Source organism: Eulemur rufifrons, chromosome 7, assembly GCF_041146395.1.
Source record: "Eulemur rufifrons isolate Redbay chromosome 7, OSU_ERuf_1, whole genome shotgun sequence".
Lineage (NCBI taxonomy): Eukaryota > Metazoa > Chordata > Mammalia > Primates > Lemuridae > Eulemur > Eulemur rufifrons.
In genome coordinates, this window is record NC_090989.1 from 278,529,042 (window position 1) to 278,551,209 (window position 22,168).

Sequence of the window (22,168 nt, forward strand, 5' to 3'; positions counted from 1 at the left end):
TGAACGTCTGGAATTTACCTGTCCTGCCTGAGTCTCAGTTTCCTCATTTAAAGACTGGAGATAGTAATATTACCTTCCCAGGATGGCTGGGAGGAATAGGTGGATCAGTGTGAGTGCAGATACCCTTAGTAGGTGCTCAATAAATGATGGCTCTCTTCCTCTAGTAATTTGGAGCCCCATTATCTTGGGTTTCTAGTGCACTTGGGTCCTCTGAAGGTCATCAGTCTTTTCATATCTCTCCAGACAGCTTTCTCTTAGCTGTCCCTTGTTGGTTTGCATATCTGTCACTGTCCCCAGAACTATTGCCACCTAGCCTCACTACCACTAGTCTTTTGGTCAAAGAAGTATTTACTTCCCTGCCCCTTCCTTTGTCTGCAGCCTATATTTGAAGTCTGCTTAACCAAAGAAAAGAATCCTTTTAATATAGTGGAAAGCAGGCTTATGGAAAAAGTGCACATACTTACAAAATAATTTGAAGGCTTTATTGAGTGCTTATTGATCCTCATAATAACCCTATGAGGTACGGGAGGTTCTTTTATTATTTCCCAATTTTCAGATGCAGAAACTGAGGCTTGAGTTAATTGACTTGTCCAGGACCACACAATGGGCCAGCGTTGAACTTGGCCAGTCTGGCACCTGGGAGCCTGCTCTTACACCCTCTAATTTCTGCCTCTGTGATAGAGAAACCTCAGTGTTCCAGGCCCCAGGTACCAAGTCATTTTAGATAACCGAGTTGGCTGGAAAGCTACAAGGTTATCTCTTTAAGCATCCAATGTTTTCAAATTTTTATCCATTTTTATTATGCTTTTATACAGACCCACGCACGCACATGTGCACTCACCTCCATAACCTTGGCCAATTACGCAATTGGCCTCTGCTTGGTGACTCAGTCATCGGGAATAAGCTCACTTTACCGCGGGCCGCGGGCTGTCTGGGTGGAGGACACTGTTGACAGGAGCCCTATAAACCCACGACAGCTGTGTTTGTTGTCTTTTCTAGCTCTTCCTTCCATGGCAGCAAACGCCTTCCCTTCTCAGCCCCTCAGCCCTCTTCTCATTTGTTGCTTCTTACCAGCTAAGGTCCCAGAAGTCTGATAGAGTGATTTGTAAATAAGAATGGCTGGGCGCTAAACTAGTCTCAAGAGCTCTCCTGTGAGTACACAGGAGACTCGCCGTCATCTATTTGGGTGCTCGCAGGCCTTTGCAGCTCACAAGACCTCTCTGCTCTTACGCAACAACCACTGTCTGTTACATACTCTCTGCCTGCCTGGCACGGGGCAGCCTCCTACGGGGATTATTTCATTGAGTCCTCAAAAACAGAGCCTTCCAGGAGAGGTTAGGGAGTCTACGTCCACACAGCCAAAGCAGCAAGCCAGGCTTTAGATCTGGGCCTGTTTGGATCCAAAGTCCACACTCTTAACAGACTTCAGTCTCTCCAACTTCCCAGTAGTGTGAGGCTGGGCACCTCAGGGAAGCTCCTGGCCCTGGTGTCTTCATCTGTAGGACCAGCCCCTTTATGCCCAGAGTGATCGTGAAGGTCAGCTGAGATGTTAGGTGCTGAGACGCGGCAGGCACCCAGTCGGGGTGGGCTCTTGTGCTCCCCACCCTAGATCAGCGGTTCTCAAGCTTTGGTGGCTTCAGAATCAACTGAGGGCTTGTTAAAACACAGTTTGCTAGGTTCTACCCGCAGAGTTTGTGATTCAGTAGGTCTTGTGTGGGACCTAGGAATTTTCATTCCTAGCAAGTTCGCATGAAGCCCAGGCTGTGGGAATCATTGCTCAAGATAGATGAGCTTGCCATGAAGGTGAGTCGGGGTTGGCCTGGCAGTGGCCACCTGGCAGTGGCCATAACCTGCTTCTGAGAGCTGTTTCATGTCTTCAGAGGCTGTTTATACATCAAGAAGGAAAGTGCAGTTTGGCTTTTCCCAGGCATTTCCTGGGAGCTGATGTTTTGCAGTTTCCCTCTTCTAAGTGTCATTGATGCTGGGAAAATGGAGTGTTTAAGCCACTACACTTGTGTCTGGATGTGAAACAAGCTTCATTTAATTGCTATCATTAACATGACCCTGATTTCCAATTGCTTTCCTGGTACAGAATCGGAAATAAAAGGTACATAAAAAAGATAATAAATCTTCTTGCAGAAATTATGTCTGTAAGTTATTTACCAAAACAACCACAGAACACATTCTGAAGCACTGCTCAGACTAGGTGTACTTTTGCTTTGCAGTTGGAATTTTAGGTTTATTTATATGTGGTGTGAGTGGTGCTCTTCCCTCCCTCAGTGGGCTGTATGGGCAGGGTAGACCACCCCATCGCCTTTGGGTATCTGGTGCTCAGCACGGTACCTGACACATGCCAGTGGGTGCTCAGTCAACACTGCTATTGGATGAATAAGTGAAGGGCCTCATGGCACAGTGCTGGGTGCTAGAGTCAGAGCCACCTGGGTTTAAACCCTGGGCCTGCCCTTACCAGCTGAATGGCCCTGAGCCAGTAACTTCGCATGGGCCTTCATTTCTTCCTCTCTAAATTGGGGGTAGTAAAAATAATACCTGTATTTCATAGGGTCGTCATGAGAATTAAATGACATAAGGGATCCAAAGTGCCTGCCATGTAGTAAATACTTTAATTTTTCTTCATCCTCTTCCTCCCGCCAGGCTAGCTAGTGTACTGGTATGGAGTGTGGGCTCTAGAACCAGTCTTTTGGGTTCAAATCCCAGCTCTACTGCCTAATAGCTGTGTGCCCTTATGCGTGTCACTTCTCTATGCTTCAGCACCTTCACCTGGGGGTAAAAAAGCACCAACTTCATAGAGTTCTTGTGACCGTTGAGGACATAGGCATTGTCGGGTACCTAACTGCGTGGCTGGCACCCAGTGCCAGTGAGCATTGACTCTCCCCTTCCACCCCTGCAGAGCAACAGGGAGGGAACCTGTGGAGAAAGCAGTTGGCCCCAGGAGGAGGGCATGGGAGGAGGAGACAGAGTGCACCCCTGCCGCTGCCCCCTACCTGCAGCCCCACCCCCACCAGGGGAGAGAAGAGCAGCCTGGCAGAGGGTGCTCCTGGGTAAAGAAACATCCCCAGGCTTCTGCCGCTGGAATCTCCCTCTTCCTGGCAGGCCTTGGAAGATCAGCTCGGTCTTCACTGTGAGTTGACAGGCTCAGTTGGCTTTGTTTACACTCAGGAGGTCGAGAGCATGCCAAGGTGGCATTCCCCCACCCCTCCCAAAGTACTGCCTTTGCCTGCAAACATCACCCCCTTTCTGCTACCTGCCAGGCAGGGGCTGCGGGTGGGATGGCCCCCGTAGGGACGAGCCCCACCCTGCCACCCGCCCGCCCACTGGCCTGCTCTTGCCTTTCTTCCTCTGCCAGGCTTGCCCTGGGCAGCTGGGCCTTGGCCTCCTCCCCAACATTGTTAGAGAAGCTTCCAACACCTCAAAATCCACCCTGGGGGGACCCTCCCCATCTTCTTTAACATGGAACTCAAACTGTCCTGGTTTCTATGTGTGCAGAGCGTTTGGTAAACAGAATGCTTGAGCTGTGACTTGCTGGAAGGGGCAAATCCCAGCTGACACCCCAGACGCTCAGCCTATTTTGGGCCTGGTCTCTCCCCCACGGAGGTCTGTGATCAGAGCATTCATCTGCACACTCCTCCACCTCGGGGGTGGGACACTCCTTTCCTGCTTGAGTGTTGGCCCAGCCGGGTCTCCTGCCCCTGTTCCCCGGGCTACCCCCGCAAATGCCTGATATCCACTTGGTAAATGCTCTTGTCCCGCTCCCCCCCCCCCGTGAATGCTGTGATTCAGCACACACAGAGAGGAGCTTCACGTAAGAAAGGAAGTATTCACACTGCCATCTAGCTCTGGCAGGCGCTGGGAGACAGCTGCCGGCTCCTGCTCGGGATGGGAGGGCCACCCAGCCTCCACAGGGGTCTCTCCTCCTTCTTTTTAATTTTTAAGACCCGTAGTCTCTTTTGGTTGCTAAACTAAATGCAGTTTAAATCTGTATTCAGAACACCTCATTAATAAGCAGCAAATAAATAAAATCCTGGAATTAAGAGAACACCCTCCATTCAACAAAGTCTGTGTTACAGCCCGCCGTGTGCCTGGCACTGTGCTGGGCACCTCTGCAGAGCTGGGTGCAGCCCGGAGGACTCTGAGCCAGTGGCTTGGATTCTTTCCCCACCCAAGACCCCTTTTGTTACCTTCTCTGTGTTTTGAAAACATCTATACATAATAAGAGCAGCCATGCCCACTGTGAAGTTTATGGTGTAATTCGAGGTTCTTTATTAACTCATTCCTTCCTGCCCATGACTCCTTGATGTGGGCACGATGGTTCTAATCTCCATTGTGTAGTTGAGGAAGCCAAGCCCTAGAAAAGTCAGAAGTCTGGCCCAGGGTCACAGAGCAAGGTCTTACTCCCAGAATGGACTCAGATCTTCCATTGTCAGTAAGGGGCAGAGTTGAGACAGGAGACCAGAGGCCCAAATCCTGCTCAGCTCGGTAAGTGCTTTTCAAGCACTAGCGGTCGTCACGCCACCAGTGAGAATGAGGAGTGCAGCCAGGGAGCCAGGAGTCCAGAAGACAGAGGGTGAATTGGTGTCAGTAATCACAGTGGCAGTTCGAGAAGCAGAAACCTGAACCATCCTGGGCCCAGGGTCACCCCAGCGAGTAGGCATCGGACAAGCTCACAAATTGCTACACATGCTCCGATTGCAGAAAAAGCTCCCAGAAAGAAAGAGCCCTTGGTGCCAGTTAGCCCTGCAGAGCTACAGCGTCCGAGGGCAGCCACTGAAGGACAGAGTCTGGGTCCACATCTCCACACGCCCTGCCTAGCCAGGTGACCTCAGGCATCCTAGTGTCTTGTGTCCACGTCCATGAAGTACCTCCTTCAGGGTGTTGTGAGGACTCTACAAAGCTCATTAACTCGGGTAGAGCCCAGTGTGACATGCACTAGGAGCTGGCAAATGGCAGTCATTCTCACTAGTCTATCACTAATACGCTGGGGTCACCGTTACTGGTGGGTAATAGCCCCTCTCATTGGCCTTACTAAATTTTAGATCAAATCAAGTCTGAACTCTTCTTGTCTGGTCTTGGAAGAGATGGGGATCCCCAGTTTGGAGTTTACCAGATCCTTGTGTCTGTCCCTGTAGTCAGCTGCTGGAGCTCTGCCCCTGCATCTCAGCTCTGTCCTTACAAGGGATGGAAGATGATCCTTCCCTGGGAGCCGAGGCCAGACCTCAGGGCCAACAGTGCGTTGTCTGGGCTCGCCCTGCCTCAGACGAAGGTTTGGCCAGAAGGTGGGTCATGCTGTCCTGTGCCAACACACAGCAGGCCTGGTGAGGCAGAAGTTGACAAGCCACCAGGTCCCTGTCCCCAGAAATTGCCAGACGTGCCATTCCTGGGTCACTCTGACAAGGGAGGCTTCAGGAAGTTTTGGCTGCCAGGGCGGAGGCAGGCTCCCCTGTGTCATCCCCAGTCTTCTCCTCAGAAGGGCCCCCTACGTAGCCTCCTGAGGCCCCCGCGTGCCCGGCTGTGCCGGCTCTAGATGCCCAGGCGAGCAGGACCGATGACAGAAACTTGTCAGGAGCGGGATGCTGAACAGCCAGTGGCAAGACCGGCACTTGGAGAACCAGCCCTGGGCGCATGTGGAGGAGGGGTGGGTGCCGGCCGAGTGACAGCAATGGGGTGGAGATGCAGGGAGCGGGCAGGTGGAGCCAGCTCTGGCTCAGACTGGCCCGGCCCTGCCCTCAGTCACCACCCACCAAGCGCTGGCTTAGATCGCCTCCCTGGGCCTCGCCTCTGCAGGTGGAACAGCTGCTGGGAGGAGTCAGGAAGACAGCACAGCATTTCCCGTGCCTCAGGCATTTGTGGCCGTCTCCACTATTTCTGCTAACTTTCTTGGCTCAATTTGTCTCTAAATCTATTTTATTTTTGTCTGTGAGTTCAAGGGTTTGATATGCCATAGTTTTCCTAATAGTTACAAATCGCTAATCTCGTGCCATCCACCATCCTCTCAGTGAAATGCGTCCACCGTTTGGGGAACACGGAGACGAAATGTATTGATGGCGTGTCACAATGCTTAGCATGCAAAGGGCTCTCAACACTGGTCAGCTCGGGTGTGTTATTGCTCGTGTCCCCTTATCACGAGGACACGAGTCTGCAGCAAGGACAGAGGAGGGGCTTCCGTTCTCTCCTCCCTCCCAGCTCCTCCTCTACCTGAGGAGGCCAGTCCTTTTCCTTTTCCTACTTTCCCGCTGCCTTGAGAGTTGACTTTAGGATGCCCTGGGAGGCAGTGAAGGCCGTGACTGATGGGGTCAGATGCACGGGCCGTGGTTGTCCATTCCTAGATCCCGGAGCCCTTCGGGCACTCGCGTAACGACAGCTCCTACCATGAGTGGTCAGAAAGGGCCTGCGCAGGGCATATGCAAAGCCAGTAGCCCGTTCACCTCCTTTGGCCTTCAAGGAAGGCATCTGGGAGTATCCAGCACTGGAAATGGGGCCTCCGTGCCGGCCTGGGCTGGGGCTTCCACTTCCACTGAAGGCAGAGTCCCCTGGGGCCATCCACCAGCAGAACATTCCGCCAGGCCCACGTGGCAGCATATGGTCAGCTTGTACAGAAGTGCATGTTTATATGAAGGACACTCCTAAATCCTGAGAGTGGCTGCTTCACAATGATGGGATTACAAGTGGTTATTCTTCTCATTATACTTTGCTGTATTTTCAAGAATGAACATAAATTTCCTTTTTAATCAGTAAAAAAAATGTTCTTTTAAATCTTAAAAAACTATGGTAGAGAGACACTAGAGATACACAGAGAAGCCATCCACACTGAGGTGACAGGTGAGGGTGGTTTGAGGCAGGCGGACAAGCTGGCCTTGTCCCATGGCAGGCCCTGGAGAGGCAAAGGCATGAGAACAGTGCAGAGAGATAAGGGGGCAGGAGCGGGACGCTGAGGTCAGTCACTTAGGAGGCAGGGTGCCCGCAGGGATGGCCAGCTGCGGTGGGGTGGGAGAGGCCCAAGGCAGGGCAGGCTGTGGGGTGGGCTGAGGCCCCGCTGAGGCCGAAACGTGAGGTTTGGAGGAAGGGTGGTTCAGCAGTGGAGGGGGATTTCCTCCAGCCGCACTTGGCAGCCTGTGCAGCAGCCGGGAGACACCTCCTGAGGTGGGTGCAGAGGTGGGCTTTGCTGGGTGGCACCAGGGGTTCAGGTGCTGGTGAGATTGGGGCTCAAGGGAGCAAACCCACAGTAAGATGCAAACTCTGACCAGAAAAGAGGGAAGATGGGAACTCAAGCTTGAGATTTTTGTGCCAAACTGAAATTCCCACTTACTCAACCTTCAGATATTTTTTAAGTTTGAAAGCTCCTCCAGCCTGCAGCAACACAAAGCTGCCCCCTCCCTGGACATCTCACTTTCCTTGCTCAGAAGCACCCTCAGGGGTTCCAGCGCTGGCAAGCTCTGTGCCAGCCGGCAGTCTGACCACTGCCAGAGAACCACGTGTGATCTCAGGCCAGCGGGTCCCAGACTTTGGATTTCATGGGCAAGGGAAACTTCAAAAAGAGACTTTGGAGACTCTCATAAGATTGCCAACTTTTTTTTTTTTTTTAATGGCAAATAAAGAAAAAAGAAACTATCATCATTTCCTGGAGGAAGGAATGTTTTAACACCAACGATGTAAGCAGAGAATAATCTCAGAGTAAAGAATATTTTTTCCCAAGTAAGGACAATTGGCAGCCTTTGTTAACACATTTTTAAAAAGTTTTTTAAAAAATGCATTCTCCATTTTAAATGTTTTGAATATAGAAAATTGCAACATAAAATTTTATTGCATGTTTTACCTTATACGTAAATGAATCATTGGTGTAAACTTGACATCCCAGTATAGTGCTTGGTGTTTCCCACAGTTGTTTGTGAAAGAAAATCCAGCCTTACATAGGTCTGTTGATAAAAATGGGAGCAACCCTCCAAATACTCGTTGCCTCATTGGGAAAATTCTGGGAGAGCATAGGCCCCAGGCCTTTGCTCCTGCCTTCTGCCCTGGTGCTGGGAAGTAAGCCGGGGTGGCTGGCAAGGGCTGTGGGCGCTCCTGCCCAGCGGCAGCAAAGCCCAGGTCTGAGCACCAGAGGCCTGGTTGCCTTGTAGGGAGCAGGGGATGCCTCCAAGAGGGGATCAGAGGCCAGCGAGTCCATCCTTACAGACCAGCCCCATAAGCACGTGTGTGGGAAGCCCTGGGCTCAGGCTCTGAGAGTAGGAGGAGAGTGTCTAAGGGAGGTGACCGTCCACATACGGTGTGTTCACTGGTGAACTGGTGCGTCCCAGGCGAGGTGCTCCAGCTAGTTGTTTGGGTGAAGGGGACTCTGAAGGCAGCAGAAGGCAAAGGCACGATGGGCGTGTCCGGAGGGAAGCAGCAGAGGAGCACCGAGGAGCGAGGAGCGGAGCGGTCAGAGCTGGCCAGGTGGGGTCAGCAGTTCCACGGGACTCCCTGTGTGGGAGGGGCTCTGAGCTCAACCCCCATGGCCTTGACTAAGACCCTGGGAGTCACCACAGGCTGGCAGGCATTTCACTTGCTGCCGGCTCAGAGCACACAATGGCCAGCCAATTAAATAACCAAGAACAGGGGCATGTAGTTGCCTAGTATTTGGGGAGGAAACCACTGTTCCTTGAAGCATGTTGACTCTTTATTTATATTTACATTGTATGTATTTGTATATGTGTGTGGAATGTAAATATCAGTGATTAGAAGAAAGTTCTATCTTAATTAGTGATTAATACAGTCGTTTAAAAAAATGCACAAACAACTGTATAACAATGCTATAAAAATTTTAAAAGCACTTAAAATTACACTACTCCAGTACCTCATGTTCCCATATTTTTGTCACATATTTTATTTTAATTATTGTAGCTATTTCTCTGTTGTTTGACATTAGAATGCTTCCAGTTTTTGCTGTTTTGTTTTTACCCACTGTAGATTTCCCTGTGATAAATACCTGTGTGTGCATAATGTTTTCTCTTCTTTTAGAATTATTTCCTCAGAATAAGTTCCTAAGAGTGGGATTACTGCGTCAAAGGATGCCAGTGTCTTTCTGGCTTTGGAGTCTCTAATACTTTTCCCAGAGGATGTACCAACTTACCCTGCTGCCAGCAGTGTATGAGTTTTCCTGTTTCACCACAACCTTGCTAGCTTTTCAAATTGGTCTCATTTTAAATTTAATGATGTACTGGATTTTAGATGGTGGCTTTTATTACTTAATTTACATTTCTCTGTCCACACCAGTGCTCTGCTCAGAGCTCATTGCTTTTCTCCCTGGCCCCCATGCCAATGAAAAGATTGGTGTCTGCCCACTCCCAGACACGAAGCCCTAATGAATGAGTGAAGGTTGAGGCTGGACATTCTTCCTTGTTTGTGTGGAAACTACCTCAACAGATTTTAAGAGAAAGACAGTTGAAAGATGTTTAAACTATAAATAGATTTGGTGACACCTCTTATTTGGTCAAGGTGGTCCCAGAAATGAATGCAGACTCTGTGCTTCTGGGAGCATGTTTATGTCTCGCTTGAATTCTAGAAGACATCAGAGTTAACATTAGCGCGTGATGTATAATTTAAGTCAGAGATGAAAGAGTCCCCACCAAAAACAACTCCCTTCTTTCTAGGCGCCCCATAATTACCAAGACAGAGGTCTCCAAGTAGGGGCAGGACTCCCAGTGGGAGAATGTCTGAGCGAGGTTTACAGGCAAGCCCCTTTGCCCTTGCCTGGCCCTCTGCTCCTGGGCACATGGACCCTCAGTCTCCTTCCTTCCACGCCACCTCCTCTTCTCCTTTGTGCCCCGTGTTCCCGTAACCGCATGGGCTAAAAGCTTAGCCCTCAAGTCCGACAGTGGAGCTGCCTCTCTGCCTGTGAGCTTTGGCTGGTCCCTCTAACAAGGCTTTTTGATCCATCAGGTGACTGCTGAGCCCCAACCCAGCCTTAGCCCCCAGGCTCCTGCCCCAGAAATGTCCCCCATGGGCAGTTAGTGCAGGAATACATGAAATCTGTGTTTCCCAGAGTGTATCCTTGCACTGCTCATGATTTTATGTGGCAGTGTAGATTATCTTTCTTACTTTGATAGCTAAGTATTCTCTTAATGTGATTAGCACATCAAATCCATGATTTCACTAAAAAAATTAAGTAAAAACTAATATAATGACCCAGCAATTCCATTCTAGGTATAATATATACACAGAAGAATTGAAAACAGGTGTTCAAGTGAAAACTTGCACATGAATGTTCCTACCAGCATTATTCACAGTAGCCAAAGAATGGAAACAACCCAAATGTCCAGCAACTGATGAACAGATAAACAAAAAGTAGTAAATGCAGACAGTGGAATACTACTCAGTCATAAAAAGCAATGAAGTACCGACACATGCTGCAACATGGGTGAACCTTGAACACATTGTGCTAAGTGAAAGAAGCCAGACACTAAAGGTCTCATATTGTATGATTCTGTTTCTGTGAAATGTCTAGAGTCAGTAAATCCATGGACACAGAAAGTAGATTAGTGGTTGCCCCGGCTGGGGAGAGGGGAAATGGGGGTGACTGCTTAATGGGTATGGCATTTCCTTTTGAGGTGATGAAAATGTTCTGGAACAACATAGTGATTATGGTTGCACAACATCATGAATTTACTAAGTGTCACTAATGGTAAATTTTATGGTATGTATATTTTGCCACAATAAAAAATATAATAGTATAGGTACTATGTTGGCAAATCATGGAGGTGATATGTAAATGAGTGAGGTAAAAATAAGCATTACAGTAAATAAAGCAAGGTTAGAATAGAGCTGCGGGGCCCTAATGCTCCAGGTAGGTTCTGTTCATCATTGAGCTCTGCTTTGCTGGAGGGAGGACCAGCTTCACTTTCAGGGTCTCCATGAAGACAGGAGCAAAGCGCTTCCTCTGCGTCACCTTGCTGGAGCCTCGCCACGGCCCTCCCAGGGGGGTGCTTGTATTCTCCCCAGTTCACAGATGAGGGGCCCTGGCTGCAGAGCTGGTCAGGGTAGAGCCTGGTGGGCACACCTCCACACTAGGCCCCACAGAAACCTGCGTCTTTTCTCCCAGGCTTGCTCTGAGGCATCCCAGTTGGGTTGTCACCTACTGGTGACACCTGCTACCCTGCTACCAGGGCAGTTACTTTCCTAAACTCATTTATTGACTGTTGAAGGCCATAGAATTCTTCCTCATGATGCCTGCTTTCCCAGGGTGAAGTGACCCCAAGGGACCAAGCTCTCTGTCTTTCTGACCCAGGCCGGGGAGGGCTGCATGGAGGGACAGCAAGCTTTTTGCTCTTAGGCAGCCTTCTGACTCTGTCTTTGCTCTGAGCAGCGGCTCTTAGACTAGAGGAGGAGCCCTAGGAGATGTGGGGCACTCCGTAGATGCTTCTGAATTCTGGTGCTATTATAGACATGATAGTTCCCATTTAATGAGATTTGAGGCCTGGCTCTGCCACTTACCAGGCATGTGGCTTCAGAGAGGTTTCCTAACCTCTCTGACCCTAAGTTTCATCATCTAGGCAATATATGCAGTGGCATTTATGCAAATGGAGAACTTGACTTCCCCTTTGTTTTTGTCATTACAGTTTTAATTAAATAATTATTCATGCAGTTATTTGTTTACTATCTGACACCTCTCCTAGGTGGTAAGCTGCCCAAAAGCAGGGGCTGTATTTGTCTCCTTCCCTGCAGTATTTCTGACATCGAGAACATGGTATGCCCTTGATACCTATTTGTTGAATAAAAGGATGGATTAATGCCTGAGAAGTACTTAGCATGACTCGTGACACACAGTGATGCTAATAGATGTTAATTGTCTTTAGTGTTACAATTATCATTATTGTTAATGTGTTAAAGGCTTTCATACAATAGCTCTGATTCTTAAAACAGCCTTGTGAGATTGGAATTATGCTCATCTTGAAGAAATGGAACTTGAGACTCGGATAAATTAAATAACTTGCCCAGGTCATTTAGAACTGCCTGCAGTAAAGCTGCCCTAATACTGCCCTAAACTCTTTCTCAGTAGGTACAAAACCCCGAGCCCTTCACATGAACCAGGAATGGTGTCACGAGTGATCTAATATTATACTTTTTTGAGGACATGTGTCTTAGAAATAAAGCACATTTTGTGCCAAGTGGTACAGTACTTGCAGGGGTGGTATGTGAGAAGTTACGGTTGCCTGGAATATAAGCAGAATCCCCAGGCTGCTGCCTTGGCCTGAGTGCAGCTAGATTCCCAAGCTGTGGACAAGCGAGCTGGGACTCTCCCTGCACGCCCAAGTGGGAGCCAGCTCCCTGCTGGATAAGGGCCCTCCCCGGAGGAGGGGAGGGACACAGGCATTTCTCCAGTGCTTGATCCTTGCCTGGGCCGTGAGGGTAGGTAGGGACCACATCTGGTTTTTTCTGTTGTATCCTGAGAGCCGAGCACAGAGTTTGGCTGAGGCAGTGCTCAGCAGCAGTGTTGATGTGGTGAAAGAACAAATGAATGGATGACTGATTGAATGAACAAACCTTCTGTGTGCCAGGCCCCTGTTGGTTTGCTTATGTTATCTCACTAAAGGCTCAGAATGTTCACATGGGTTGAGATCGAATGGGATGAGGCTTAGAGGGGCAGCACAACGTCCCTTACCCAGGGTCACCTGGTGGAGTGGGTGTTCAAACTGGGTCTCCCTACTCCCTGTGCTGCCCTGGAGAGTAGAGAGGGCTCCCCGGCCACTTCCCCAACAGGAGAGCCCATTTCAGCTCTGGCTGTGGAGGAGCTCAGAGAGGAGGCAAGGGCAGGGAACGAGTCATTCTCAAGGTGCTCACATCCCTGTCCAGCCCTTGCTGTGGATGGGTCAGGATGTGGGGCCTGGAGGAAGGAGGAAATGGAGAAGAGGAGGGGAAGCTGAGCCCTGGGTCCTTGTTTCTCTATGCTGGCCTGCCATTTTCTACTGAAGTCATCGTCGTCACCCTAACCTTTGCTGTGCAGTGACCTTGTACACAGCTCAGTTCATTCTGTCCTCACCCTTATCACCTGCCCCCTGCCGACAGAGGCCCACACTGAGGATCAGAGGGCCCGAGGAGCTGTCCTAAAGCCATTGAGGACAAGTCAATGGCGCAGCATTGGCCCTCCCGGTAGACTGCCTGGCTCCAGGGCCCCCGCCCTCCCCAGGCTGTTCCAGAATGTGGCAGTCCTCCTGATTCTGAGCACAGCCCATCCATTGGTCAGCACAGTTCTTACTGTCATCTCCCAGTGTCAGAGCTGGGAAATCTCAGAGGGCTATGTCGTGCAGTCCATGCTGGGGCAGAGGGGAGGTCCATGGCACTGGGTTGGATGTCTCTTTCTGGAGGAAGTGTTTGGCCCTCGAGGCCTGAGCCCAGTGACATGGCAGAGCCAGGGCCCATGCGCCAGTTGAGTGAGGTTTGGGGGCTATAAATGAGACTTGTCTTCCTGAGCTCTTGACAATACGCTTGGAACTAAGTCCTGTTCTAGCTTGGAGATGTTTCCAGTCCCCAGAAGGACATCTGCCCCTCTGAGGGCAGGGCCTGGCCTCTGCCCTCCAGGACTGAACTAAGGATCACAGAGGGTGGGACCACGCAACTCTGCCCCAGTGTGAACACAAAACAGAGGTTCACGGCTGACAGGCAGGCCCCTGCATCCTTCCAGACGTGGCTGGGAGTTGAAAGAGCAGGGTTGTGACCAGACCTAGATTCAAACCTTGGCTCCTCCAACTACTGGCCGAGAGACCATGGGAAAGTCACCCTGTCTTTCTGAGCCTCAGTTTCCCCACCTGGACAATGAGGGTAATGATCTCTCATTGGAGCTCTGTTGGTAGATGAGCTGAGGAGATGGCTCAGGGTCACCCCAGCTCAGCAGGCTTCACACGTCCATGTGCTGTCAAGTAGGGCCTGGGCAGGAAGGGCAAGGTGGGGCCACACCGTGGGTCAGAGCCCAGACTCCAGAGTCAGCCCTGGGTGCAGTCCTGGCTCGCCACGCACTTGCTGTGTGACCTTGGACAAATAACTTAGCCTTTCTGAGCCTCCCTTTCTCCTTCTGTAAAAGAAGACTCCACGAGACTGTGGAGGTAAGGTGCAGCTCAGCCCAGAGCTCAGTGACCACTGTCAGCATTCCTAGTACTCATTTGCCTGCAGGTGCCCCCTCTCCCAGCCCACGTCACCAGGGGCCAGGTCGCTGCAGGAAACCTGACCGAGGGGGAGGAGCAGGCCTCCTCCCAGACCCATGCCCACTGCAGCCCGGGAAGAGGACATTTGCAAATTATTCCTCTTTCACCATTGTGAGGTGGACTTTCCACAGTAGCTGAGATGGTCTTTTCAACCTCCAAATGGACCCTTTTACTGGTGTCCCCAGGATACCTCACTCCCTCCACCGCCCACACAGCTGTCAGCTGCACTGGGCATGGCACATGAAGAGTGGGCATCAGTGTGCCCTCCATGGCCAAGTGCAAGCTCCTGCTCTCTGTGTCAGGGAGTTGGCGTGAAGCACCCTCACCCCCGTCCCAAACTGGACTTGGCAGAGCTGCCCCTCCTCGTGCTATTCCGGCTGGAGTACCGGGGCAGCCTCTCCACTGAGCCCCGCAGAAAGGCATTCACCCTCAGAGCTCGCTGGCACCATCCAGATCGGACACAACCATAAAAGCTGCCCAAGTGCTTGTTTTCTAAGCCAGAGGTTTGGGCAGCATCTGCGGAAGGAGTTTCTGGGCCTCGCAGACTGCTGACGAGGGAGTGTGGCTAGAGCGGGTTTGATCCTTTAATAGCGAATTCAGAAGTTGGCCTCTTCTGCTGCCCTCGGTCTGCAGTGGTGAAACAACCCCATAGATTTATGTGGAAAAAATGTGCATTGACCAAATTTTATGGCATCAAAAATCATATATCCTCTCTTTGGATCTTTATGCCTAAGTACCATAATTACTAGAGGAAAATATATTTCTTCTTTAAAAAATCAAAGCAATTGGCAAATCACCAGATGTCCACTAACATTTCATGAATAAATAGTCTTCCTTGCCTCTGAGAAGCTCCTCCTCCCACAGGGAAGCGGTGGGCAGGCCAGTAGTTACCATACCGCGTCATGGTTGGTCCGGTGGAGTGTATGGTTCAATTAGAGCAGCGGAAAAGGCCCTAAAACTCAGTTGGAGGGTCAGGGGTCACTTTTATGGTTTTTTGCTTTTTGTGTTTTGCCTGGATTTTTGCAAGGTTGTATTGTTAATTCAAATATTTAGCCAGGATGTGTCTAGGGGTGGATCTCTCTCCTTGTACCTGGTAAACTCTCCTTGGGAAAAACACCCTTCTCTGGGTCAGCTCTCTGTTCTTAGGCCCCCAAATCCCTTTATTCTTCCCTTGCCCTCTTCCTTGGCACCGGAGGGAGAGCTTGCCAAGTTGGCCTCCCACACCCATGGTGAGAGCTTCCATGGCATCCAGCTCACTCCTTACTGCCTCTGACGTTTAATGTTTTAATTCTTCTGCTATGTGTTTTGTTTCCTTTTATTCTTTTAATATCTCATGCATCTCCCTTTCTGTTGCGAGATCTTGCTGTTTTGTCTCTGCCAGTTCTCTCCTGTCACAGAAGCCTTGTCCTCTTATAGTGTGTACAAAAGGACAAGTGTCTTCAGACTTCCTTCTGGATCCCGGACTGGGATGCCCCTGCACACGCACCACAGGCTCCTTATTTGGCAGTATGTTTTCATGTGCCCTCTTTTGGATTTTCTTTCTCCTCAATGTGCCCTTGAATGTGATGAAATCTGTTCAGCTTTGGGGTTTGTCAACAGGCAAGGGTGTTTGGGCTTCCCCCACACTCCAGTTCTTTTCTGGAAGTAGCAATCTGCAAATGGATGTGAGAAGATGGAGGACAAAGGGTAGGTCAGAGCATTCCAGAACCCCTCAAATCAGCTCCTACCGGGTAGGGTACTGGTCATTGGCCCACATTTTCTAGTTTTTTGTTTGTTCATTCATTTTGAGACAGGGTGTTGCTTCGTCGCCCCACTAGAGTACCGTGGTGTCAGCCTAGCTCACAGCAACCTCAAACTCCCAGGCTCAAGCGATCCTCCTGCCTCAGCCTCCCGAGTAGCTGAGACTACAGGTGTACGCCACCACGCCCAACTAATTTTTCTATTTTTTTGTGGAGACAGGGTCTTGCTCTTTCTTTCTCATGCTGATCTCCAAGTCCTGACCTCAAGCAGTCCTCCCACCTTGGCTTCCCAAAGTGCTAGGATTACAGGCGTGAATGCTACTGTGCTCAGCCAGACTGTCTAGTTTTTAGAGCCCTGGATCTCTGTGTCTGGGGACAAGCCTAGGACATACAAATTGTCTCAGTTTCAAGAGACAAGATCTAAATTTACTCAATTTCTGTCCTGTACATCTGCCCTATGATACATACATTAGATTTCTTCTTCGATTCTAGCCATAAGGCTGTCCATAAATCTTAGTTGGTGAGGTAATTTTCATCTTTTTTTCTATCCACAAGAATTTTAGTTATAAGTCATGGGAGACTACATGAGGAGCTGTCTGGTCTCTTCTAAAAGGTTTCTAGAAACTGGTACATACCCTCATCCCCTCCTAAAATTTCAGGTTTTTTTCCAAGTAACTTTATTGAGTCCCTGCTTCATCCACACGCTGCGCCAGCCCCTTTCATGTGCTCTGTCTGCCCTGTCTCAGTGCAGCCCTGTGAGGAAGTTACGGATGCTGTCTCCGTCTTCCAGATGAAGAAAACAAGGTTCCAGAAGTTCAGTAACTCACCCGGGGCCACACAGAACAGTAAGTGGCAATGCCAGGATTTGAACACAGATGCCCCGAGTTTTCATATCTTTCCTCCAGCGTATGTACTGAGCTACATATGAGTATCACATACAACACAGACACCCCCGTGGGCCCCTGGGGCCAAACCACCTGGGCCAGAATCCCACCATTGTCATGTACATGCTGAGCGACCCTGGGCAGCTTGTGTAACATCTCTGGAGTTGAGGAGAGTGGCCAAGGCAAGGGAGAGCAGATTAATGAACTCCCTGAACGTTAAAGACAAAATTAACCTGTTTCTGGCTCATGTGCCTCTGATCCCTTCGGGGTCTCTCATTGGCATCTGAGGATAATTCCTCCAAATAAGTATGTGCTAGAGTATTTTTTTCTTTTTCAATAAAGTTTTATTTTTCCAAATATACAGTTGGTTGGACCTCTTCATGCATCTTCACCAGCAGCTGGGGCATCTCCACTCTTGGTATTTGTGGTGTAAATCACGTGAGCTGTGTGCTTTGAAACCAGTTCAATAAGTTCTTGACCGAGGACCTCCTGAAGGGCTGGCCCTGGCCAGGGAACCTCGATCTTCAGTCTCTCAGAGACCGCAGCTGAGTTATAAGCGTGTCGTGGGGAACTTCCTTACAGAGTTTGTCGTATGCAGCTTTGTCAAACAAGATTAGGTTATTGAGCTTGTCCCTAACCTTGCCTTTGGACCACTTCCTTTTGGCCTTGCCCCCAGATTTGTTCACTGGGTCTTTGTCTTTCTTGGCCGACTTTCTGGCATCTCTCTTCTTCTTGTCATCCTTGGGCAGCATTGTGAAGCTTGGAGAGGAACTATGACAACCGCAGCCTCGCTAAGATATTGGACAAAAAGGCTAGAGTATTTTTAGCGGTTTCATGCCCTTAATTATCTGTGTAATTAATGTTTCTACTGAATGCCCCTCTTCTGCCAGGATGCATGCGTCATGGAGTCAGTGGCCATGTCTGGCCCTTTATGCCCGTGTCTAGAATATGGGAGGCACTCGGTGAGGATTTGTAGCTCTGATGCCCTTTCACAATGACGGTGCACATCACCGAGTGGGCTGGTCCCCAAACACATCACCTGTGCCCTTGTAGTCTCCTCTCCCCCAGTGACCCACTATCTTCTCTCAGGGTCTTTGCTGCTTCTAGTTGGTCAGCAGACATGCTTTCCTTCCACTTTGGCCTCTCTTTTCCCTTCAGAGTATCCCCTGATGGTGTAGCCAGAGGTGTCCTAACAAGGGGAGCATTGGCCCCCAAGGCCGGCAGGGACAGTGAAAGTGGAAGAGCCAGAATTGAGAAAAATTGGTGCTGGAGAACCAGCAGAGTAGAAGGATGGATTTCAAGGAGGTGACCAGAAGCCCAGAGTCCAAGGGACCAGGTTTCTTCAGTCATTTTCCAAGGGAGTTGAGTCTCATGGGCAGGGGAGAGGTAACACAAGAAGAGTAGGTATGCATGGGCCTTCCGGTCTGAAGCTGACTCCAGCCATTGATGGCCCAGGCTCCCCTCCACCTACCCACCCCACACAAGCCCAGACTAGCAGTGCCACTGGCTGTTGCAGCGCCCCCTGCTGTTGGGGCCGTGGCCTGAGTGCTTGGGCTGCCCTGGGTGAGACTGGCCCCAGCCTCAGTGGGAACAGCCCTGCCTACAGACCTCACCGTGGAGCAGGGCTTGAACGGGCATGTCTGGTTCAGGTGCCTCGTGTCCACGGTGTCCTGCAGAAGGGCAGAGTGCACAGACATGGCTCCTGCTGAGGAGCAGGAGGAGGCCTGCCCACCGAGGGCAGGTTTCTAGGACAGCCCTGTGGGGACTTGCATCCTCTCATCTCTGTTGAGAAAGGCAGGGAGACATCACAACACCTGAGCCTGGAAACCACAAATAAATGAGCAGTCAGATGCCTTCTTCCTTCCAAAGGGCCCACGGAGCCTTTCAGTATTTCATTTCAGCAAAACCAGGAAAGAATTTGCTTTAAGAAAGTGAAAATCAGTTTAGATCTAGCTAACCCTCCGAAAATCTGTTGCTTGTTTTCCAGAGAATGCAGGGATTGGTGATTGGGGTTTAGAATGTCGTGTTTTGTTACACAGTTTCCATTGAGTAATGAATAAAGCTGACAGCTTTGCATTGCCTCCATTATTATTTTTGTTATATTTAAAGACTAGGTAGGTGTGGTCACAGATACATGAGCGCATTAGTGGAAGTGGAAAATACTTTGGCGACTGAAGCGGCCGTCTGTGATCTCACTCTCTGGCTGGGATCCTGGTGGCCTTGATCGCTCGGGGAGCCTTTCTATGCACAGTAGCGAATCTCTGAGCCAGGGTTGGAAAGACAAGCTCGGGAGTGTTTTCCTTGGCACGTGGGCAGCCTCGGTTCTACCCAATATAGAGGCAGGTTTCCGAGGCTTTCACTGGGGGAATCATCTTGCATTTCCTTTTGGTGACGTGAACTCCTCTGCAAACACTTTATAGCACTCAGAGAAATATGAGTATTTAGCTTGGAGATACCAGAGTGTGGGGCTGTCCCTGACAAGGTGGCTGTGGAGTGGGGTGCCCGGCAGCCATGGCCACCCTCTCCCACTGAGCAGTGGAATCTCAGAGGCCAGATTGCAGAGAGTTGTGTATGTGCAAACAGAGATTCGACATCGGGTGCAGTCATCCCCCAGATGTTTTCTGAGCCCTTGCTCTGTGCTAGGCTCGGTGCTGGGCCCTTGAGCGCGCAGAGATGGATACGTCACAGCCTGGCCCTCGAGGAGTGTGGGACAAATGCAGAGAGGGGCAACGTGCTCTGAAAGCCCAGGAGGATATAGGCATAGCTGATTTTTTTCAATTAAAAACTCATGGATATCTTTTCCATATCAGTCCTTAGAAATATATTTCATCTTTATAATAGCTTTAAGATATTCCACTGCTTGGATATAAAATAATTTATTTAAACCATGCAGTTTTTCACAATTATAAATTACAAACAATGCTGTAATAAATATTTCTTGTTAATATTTGCCAATTTGTAATGGTATTGCTGTAGGATAAATTATTAGAAGCGGAATTTCTGGGTCCTAGAAAACACATATTTGAAATTTTTGATAGATACTACCAAATTCTCCTCCCAAAAGTTTCTATAAATTTATAGTCAGCCTTGTATAAAGTGACTACTAGTTCCACATACTCTCACTAAGTTTTATCAATTTTTATGGACTTTGTCAGTATAAATGGCAAAAACAAAATCTTGCTTTAATTTGTACTTCATTGATTATTAGTGAGGTTTGGGCATCTTTCACATTTTTATTTACCATTTTTACTCTTCCACAAATTGCACATCTTTTATAACATTATTTGCCTTTATTGTAGGAGCTCCTTATATATTAGGACTATTGACTGCCTTATAAATATTTTTCCCACTCTGACATTTGTCTTTCAGCTTTGTGTGTGGTATTTTCTTGGATCATGCAGAAGCGTGTGTGTGTGTGTGTGTGTGTGTGTGTATATATATATTTTTTTTTTTTAACATACTCCAGTATGTCAGTCGGGGTTTTTAATGGTTTTGGGCTTTATGTCATCCGTAAGCCTTTGTATACCCCAAGATTATAGTAAGATTCTCCTATACTTTATTCCAGTATTCTTCTTAGTATTTAGATTTCAATCCCTACTTCAACTGGAATTTATTCTGTTTTAGGGGTGAGTAGAGATCCAGCTTTATAGTTTCCTAAATGGAAAATCATTTGTCCCAATGTCATTTATTAAAGGAGCTGTCCTTTTCCTATTGATTTGAAATGTACCTACATCTTACACTCAATTTCCATATCTGTACGTATCTATTCCTGGGCTCCCTCTTGTGTGTCATTGTTTTATTTGCCTTATTCTGTAGCAGTACTGCACTGCTTAATAACTGTAACATCACAGCAGTTTGTAACAGTCCCTTTCTTCATTCTTTCTTGTCAAAATGTCAACTTTCATGTATTTACTCTCCCAGGTGAACTTTGAAATCATTTTGTAATCATGAAGTTTATACATTAATTAGGCAATAATTAACAGCCTTACAATGCATTCATTCCCTAATAGAAACAGTATATATTTCCTCACTTAGTTACATCTCCTTTCATATCCATAAGATATTTTTACTTTATTAGTTTTTTATCTTAAGTACCAAAGTGTTACATTCTCATTGTAACAGCTCAGATACAGAGAGATATAGAGAAACAGTTCATATTCTTTTGAATTGTGCCTTTATTTCAGTGAAATGGATTCTTCAAAGGATTAATAAGCACATGATATGTGCATATTTAATTTTAATAAATGTTATGTAATTTTGCTCTCAAATTTTATTCATACAGGTCTTAAACATTTCTTTTTAAGTTTATTTCCAGGTGTTTTATAGTTTTGCTATTACTGTATAAGACCTCTTTTTTTCCATTACATTTTCTAGCTGATTTCTGGGTATATATAAGAATGATATAGGCTGGGCACAGTGGCCCACGCCTGTAATCCTAACACTCTGGGAGGCTGAGGTGGGAGGATTGCTTGAGCCCAGGAATTTGAGGTTGCAGTGAGCTACAATGATGTCACTGATTTCTACCCAGGGCAACAGCGAGAGACTCTATCTCAGCAGGAGACTCTGTCTCAAAAAAGAAAAAAAAAAGAATGATATTGATTTGTGTATATTTGTTTTGAAGTTAACTTTGTTATTAGTTCTAACAGTTTTTCAGTTGATTATCCTAAAGTGTCTAATTATATAACTAATATAACTAATCATATCACCTGCAAATAATAACAATGTTATGTGCATTTTTAATGTTTATTCCACATTTCTTTGTCTTGTTTTATTACATTGGCTTCTGCATTCAGAACAGTGTTAAGTGATAGCATTATGGCAGGTATTATTGACTTATTCCTATTTAATAGGATTTCAATATTAAGAGCATTGTTTTAATTTTCTGAAATGTATCCTTTATTACTTTAAGGAAGTCTGTTTCTAGATCAGTGCTTTATCAGGAGTGGATATTAAAGTTATCAATGATATTTTAGCATCTCTTAAGATCATATGTTGAAATATTGTACTCTTGTAATAAATCTACTTGGTTTATTATTCTTTTAATATACTTTGATTCAATTTGCTAATGTTATTATTTTAAAAAAGTGGTGAGTTTTATTTGATAATATTTTATTTGGAATCTGTGCACCTTTATTTATTGAGATTGGTCTCTTTTTTATGCCATCTCCATCAGGTTTTAGTATAATGATTATGCTAGAGTCATAAAAAGAACTACATATATTTCTGATTTTTCCTAGGCTCTGGGACAGTTTAAATAACATTCAGTTTTTCTTTTAAGATTTTATGGATGAGTTCCATATAACCATTTAGATATTGTACTTTTAAAATATAGTATCTTTCTCAATATTTTTCTCTCTAT

The 22,168-nt window shown here is 47.8% G+C and overlaps 1 protein-coding gene and 1 pseudogene across 8 annotated transcripts in view; one reads left to right on the top strand and one right to left on the bottom strand.

Annotated features, from left to right (window-relative positions):
* Window positions 1-22,168, top strand: part of RALGPS1 (Ral GEF with PH domain and SH3 binding motif 1) — a 263,112-nt gene that overhangs the window by 183,393 nt on the left and 57,551 nt on the right. The window lies entirely within an intron of this gene.
* LOC138387582 (small ribosomal subunit protein eS25-like) lies at window positions 17,188-17,574 on the bottom strand (annotated as a pseudogene).